Raw genomic sequence first — 6,291 nt, 5'->3', positions numbered from 1 at the left:
TACAGACTCTACATCTACATCTACATCGGGGTACCCCAAATGGCCCCGCATGGGGCATCGTAGGGGGGGGGGGGGGGTCCGGGTTAAGGCGGGCAGGCCTCCTGCCTGGCACGGAAGCGCCCAACGTTGGTAGCACTTACAACCGTGCCAGGCAGGGCGTCCTACTCAGGGATGGTACGTGGAAAAAATGAGTTCTTGTATATGTCGGTGAGGGCGAAGATGGGCTGGTATTTGTGGTCGTGGCTTCCCCGGGTGCGCCCTTGGGCAGGTTTGAGTATACTGTTGGTGTCTATATTAATATTATCATTTACAACTTTATAACAAAAGGTGAGGCGGGCGTTCCTCCTCCTTTCGGATACATGATGTATAACATGATGTAACAATAGATAAGACAGGTACAGGAGGAGGACAAAAAGGTTTTTAAGCTTGTACTAGTTAAGCCATCCTCTAAGCTAAACAAAATTAATTATAGTCGATAAGTGATAAAGTAAAGTAATACATAGCATATGATAGCGATACCATGAGGACAATCAAACTATTAAAGGTATGAAATAATTATAAAAAATAAATAAATACACAAACTATGATAACTATAATACAGTTATAAGGATAATCAAATAATTATTGTATTATATTATCAAAATAATCATGGCATCAAAGAATTAAGATTATACAAACAGCATTGGTGGCTGCTAGAGGACGCCAGGATGATTTATCAGATGGGTTTTCAGAGCATCTTTAACGCCAGATAACATCAAGAAAGGCGTTAAGCCTTAAGGAGGAGGGAAGTTCAGTCCATGTTGTGACACATTTGTATTTTACAGTCATTTGAGTGGGTGATCTGTCAAAGTTGTGTGGTCTCGTTTCGCTCTCGTCTAAGTGTAGTCGCAAAATCTGCAATGGTATGCATAATATTGAAACAGGCAGATACCACAATGTAGCCCCTGAGCAAAGGTTTTGTCCTTTCTGTCCAAAGCATATTGAAGATGAATTTCACTTTTCAATGGGATGTTCTAGATACGCTATTTTACGTAATGAGCTATTCACATTTCTCGAATCCAGTACAGCAGATTTCAAGAGACTCGATGCTACAAACAGATTTGTATATATCTTTAGATGTCACAGCTCCCATAATGCAAAGATAGGCAAATATATTAACCCTATCCAGACCAGGGGGGGCTAAAAGTGCCTGCGCCAACTTTGACGTCGTATAACTGGCGAACGACGTGTGCTAGGACTACGAAACTTGGTGAATTTTCCTAAAATATTGTTGGCAACAATTCTGCGAAAAAACATTTAGTTTGTGATATTTCGTGTTGCCATGGCAACGGGTTTCTGACTGGCATATTTTCCCAAATCTACTAATTTCAGTTTGAATTATGGGATTTCATGGTTTTATTGCTAGATCAAACTTGTTTATTTATATCATTAACATCCTGTGTAATTTTAAGTTACACATCTAATCAAATATTCATAATTTATGCTAATTTGATGACCTCATGGGTCAAAATCCAAGATGGCGGACAATGTCATTTTCAACGATAAATACATGTAATTTTGACTAAAATACCGTCAAAATCTTTTATTTTCTTACAAAACACAATATTTTGATCATTTTTCGTCCATTTCTATTTGGTATTGGGGTTATATGTGAAAAAAGTAGTATTTTAGAAAATTCAAGCTTGTCGATCCAAGATGGCGGACAAATGACGTCATTTTCTGACGTCATATAGACGTCAGTGTCGTCGTCATTGGCAACAAAAGACTTGGCAGACTTAGACACCAATAAGATAAGCTTTATAGTCATCATTTTGTTCAATAGATTTAAGTATAACGGAAATTTCTTATTTTGACTATTTTAGCCCAAAATATGATATTATGACGTCATAATTACGTCATAATTACGTCATAACGGTACCAAAATTACAGAATATATAAAACTTCACTAGTACATCATCCCCTCCAAATTTAGTGATCGTAACCCAAGCCGTTTTGAAATTACGAAGGGGGGGGGGGGTCAAAAAAGCCCCCCCCCCCTGGCCCAAGGAATCCCCAAAAAGCCTGGTCTAGATAGGGTTAAAGACTGCTTTGCTATTAGAAAGAATACCGAGACTCATGATTAGCCCAACTCGATTGTAACGCCATATCAAAGACTTGTGTTATCCCTACTTATGTTAATTATGATGTTAAGTCTTATTCTATACACCTATTTTGTACTTTGTGTAAAAGTCGTTGCCATACATTGTACCATGTACAAATGTCGTGCAATAAAGTTCTCTCTATTAGGAGGCTCCGAGAAAAACGATAGCTTTTCCCAAACCTTATTCCTTACATCTTTCAGAGCCTGTGTGTTCCGTGTGCTTCGTTGTCACAACCAAGTTCGCTGATAAGCCATGGTGGTTGAAGAGCCGTATCTGTAAGATGTAAAGTGTAATGTTTTAGAAAAAGCATTCCCTTTCTTCTCGGAGCCTGTGTGCAGATTAATATTAATAAAGAGGCAGAGGTTTGAAAATAAGCCTCCGTTTCTACTTCTCATGACCCCCCCCCCCCCGTCAGATGCAATAGTGTGATTTAAATTTCCATTCAAATGCTCGCATGTGTAAGCAACTGTTGCATTAATAGAAACTGTTATATCACTATGTGCCTTTGAAGGTTTTGCTGTGAAATTCGTATATGTACATGTCTTGTTTTTTTTTTTAATGTCCGATTTCTGTTCTCTACTTCCCGTTGCAAGTCTTCAAAATTCCGCAAGGGGTCGCAATCCCACGCCGCACACCCACCCACCCACACAATACAGGTGGCCAGTTTACGTCTTCGTCTAATCACCCTACTACTCTAGTAAACAGTAGGTACAACTTCAAACCGTCAGTAGCCTGATAGCACCCGAAACATCCCAAGATGACGCCTGTCCTGAGCGAGACGCAGCTGAGGCGGCTCGAGGAGCACAAGTACTCGATGTCTGGCGTTTCCGTCACCGAGAGAGTTCTAGAGGTACGTGCCCTGGGCTTAAGTAAGTACCGTGCATAGGCTAGTGGTCAGTGGAACTTCTGCTTTTAAACGTGTTACATAACAAAGTGCCTCACGGCACATCGCGTCTGGGGAAACAAGGTGCAGATAGTGTTGCAGGTGGTGGTGCACGAAATAATAACCGGGCACATTTGTGCGCCCCCTCCCCCCGAATCTTCTGGATCAAGAAGCCCTGAGTTTGGGCCCTGCCTGTTCTAGCTCATACGATATGCTACAGGGAAGGGTTTCAGCCCTTAGGGTGAGACGTTAAGCTGTGAGCCACTGTTCACCCTTTTTGTTGAAAAGAGCCAGGAGATCCGGTTGATACTGTACACAGAGTTTGGCTTTTTCTGTCACGAACAGTGGACGAATCTGAGCACTTCAGTGAGCTAAACCGGTTCACTTAATCACACAGGTGTCATTTCTTTCTTCAGATTGCAATCAATACAATACACGTGGGAAGTACTTGTGGTGTTGTGATAGACACACAAACAGAACAGAACATTACTACACCAAATGAGTTAGCCTTTAAAGCTGAGGCATAAAATACATTTAAATCATTCCTACAAGTGTTTTGACATCCTATATCCACGCTTGTGGCAAGGGTGTAGCTCAATACACACAGGCATGGGCAGTGCTTGTACATGTAGTGTTTGTGGTGCACACATAAACACAACATAACATTACTACACCGAATGAGTTAGCCTTTAAAGCTGAGGCATAAAATGAAATCATTCATACAAGTGTTTTGACCTGCTATGCTGGCGTTGTAGCACGGATGCAGCTCACAGGAGCCCTAAGGGTGTTACGTTGTTTATCTCTTTGTTGACGATAAATAACCACACCTGCGGCAGGTGACAGATACATCTACACCTGCCCCACGTGTGCAGGAAAATAAACCTCGTATACGTAGTTCTAAAAGCAAGCAGCTTCTGTTAAGAAGTTGCAGGTACAATCAATACAACAACATGTTTAATGAGAAATCGTAATATTATTATTATTTAGAACTGCAGTTACTTTATAATGTTATCCTTCCTGTGGACTGTACATTTAGTACAAACAATCAAATGGACAGTCCCTTTGACGTAATCTACAGTGCACTGGAAAAAAAAGAAGAAACTATTCCAAAACGTAAACAAAGCAAAGACGTTAACACCGGTAACCTCGTTTGACGGCCCATTCCCACGGGGCGGTCTGATTCAATGCTTTGTGCATTAATGCTGCTATGATCTCCTTGGTAAATTTGTTGATCTGCCAGGGAAACAAATGGTTATCAATCTATTTCTAGTCCGTTTCCTGTAGAATATCTGCACCTCGTTCAACAGATTACACAAGTGTTTCAAAGTGCCCCCCCTCCCTTAAAACCCGGGAAAGCCTGTTGGACTGGTCCCGTAGCCTGGTAGCCATGTCATTGTGAGCTCGCCGCTATGTCTACGGTACAAGAGCGTTAACTGATTAATGAAGAAGTTTATTTGCAAGTTCGTGCCCGAGGGCTAATTGCAAGTACATGGTATACACATAGTGACAATGGACAGTCATAAACAATATTCTAATCTAATACTAGTGTTGGCTATTTCTTAACAGGTTGGGTTTGGCTTCTTTTTTGGAAGCAAAGGGAGACGAAAACAGCCCGCCCAGTTCATTATCACACACCGGGGAAATCTTTACGGGGTTATTTTCTGAGCTACAAGGCTTAGGAAATGGTAACTCAAAACAGGATTCCAGAAACAGGCTTATGCTTAATCTCCAAGCAGCCTCTAAAGTAGCATATCAAGATCGTATCAAAAGATGGCAAAGAAGAGTTGCCGGCTTAGTAGTGTGCATTGGCAACCTATTGGGGTGTTGATTGGCAACCGTAGGTCGGCTAATCCACTGCCAGCTTCTAATATTATCTTATGCTACAGTAGGATCTGCTTGGAGATTATGTATATTCAGCAGACGGTAAAACACCCCTAGGCGGAATGGTGACCAGGTGAATAGCCCCAGCTCAGGTCGCCATTGTTCGTGCGGCATAATCACTGTGAGACTGTAGAGAAGAGTTGTTCGACGGGTCTATTTCAGAAATGCCCTATAATATTTTACTAAAATAATTCGTAGTTACCTCCGTAAACGTATTTGAAGGTATTGAAGTGACTGCTGTGCTGTGTGACTGAGATATACATGAACCTGTCCGAAAAATAACTAGAACACCAGAATGTACCGTTCTGATATTTGGTATGTGGCTAGATCTTTACAAGACCTCGAAATGCTTGGATTAAAGCCTCCTAGCGGTGTGCTATGATATTGCTGCTAAACTACCGAGTTTGATATACTGTATTGAGTGGTTGTTAGCTCTTTGAAGGAGAGGAACACGCGTAGCTGTTTGGACCGCCTTGCGACCGAGTGACTTGGCAGGGTATAAACAGCAAATCCTTTTGCGCCTTTTATGTTTTGCCGTCCTTTCACTCATGCTCTTTTAGTTTCCATGGTATTTCAATTTTGAAATCAGGATTTACATAAACGAAGTTTTGTCGTCCGCTCGGCAATCGCCGTATATATCAAAAGCAGACCTTATATCAACATCTCACCGTGCCCTTCGTTCCCCAGGTACTGTGGTCCTGGCTGGTGCAGAAGCTGCCGATGTGGGTCTTCCTGAACCCTCACCAATGTTATTGTACCATCCCCAGGTGTTGTGGTCCTGGCTGGTGCAGAAGCTGCCGATGTGGGTCTTCCTGAACCCTCACCAATGTTATTGTACCATCCCCAGGTGCTGTGGTCCTGGCTGGTGCAGAAGCTGCCGATGTGGGTCGCCCCCAACCTCCTCACCATGGCCGGCTTCATCATCAACGTCGTGACGTCACTGCTGTTGATCATTTTCTACACACCAACTGCCAAGGAGGAGGTGAGGGGAAGTCAGCGATGATGGAACGGAGGGAACGGGATGATTGCCGTCTGTGTTGCTTTCAACTTTCTGCGTGTCTCTCTGTCGCTCTGTCTCCTTCTGTGTCAGTCTGTCTGTCTCTCTCTGTTTATATCTATGCCCCTCTCTATCTTTTTCTGTTTTTCTCTGTCTCTCTGTCTTTCTCTATGTCTGTCTGTCTCTCTCTCTGGTTCCTCCCTTATCTTTTCTCTATCTCATTCTGTCTGCCTTTCTTCAGGTTTTCTCTTTACCTTTCTGTCTGTATGTCTGTATATTCGTCTCTGTGCTCTATCTTTTCTGTCTCTTTATCTCTCCACTCCCATTATCTTTGTCAATATGTCAAACAAACAAACAAGGGGGTAAGGTAATTAATGAGACAGAAAAGA

This window comes from Branchiostoma floridae, chromosome 14 (assembly GCF_000003815.2).
Source record: "Branchiostoma floridae strain S238N-H82 chromosome 14, Bfl_VNyyK, whole genome shotgun sequence".
Classification (NCBI taxonomy): domain Eukaryota; kingdom Metazoa; phylum Chordata; class Leptocardii; order Amphioxiformes; family Branchiostomatidae; genus Branchiostoma; species Branchiostoma floridae.
This window is presented reverse-complemented; position numbering follows the sequence as displayed.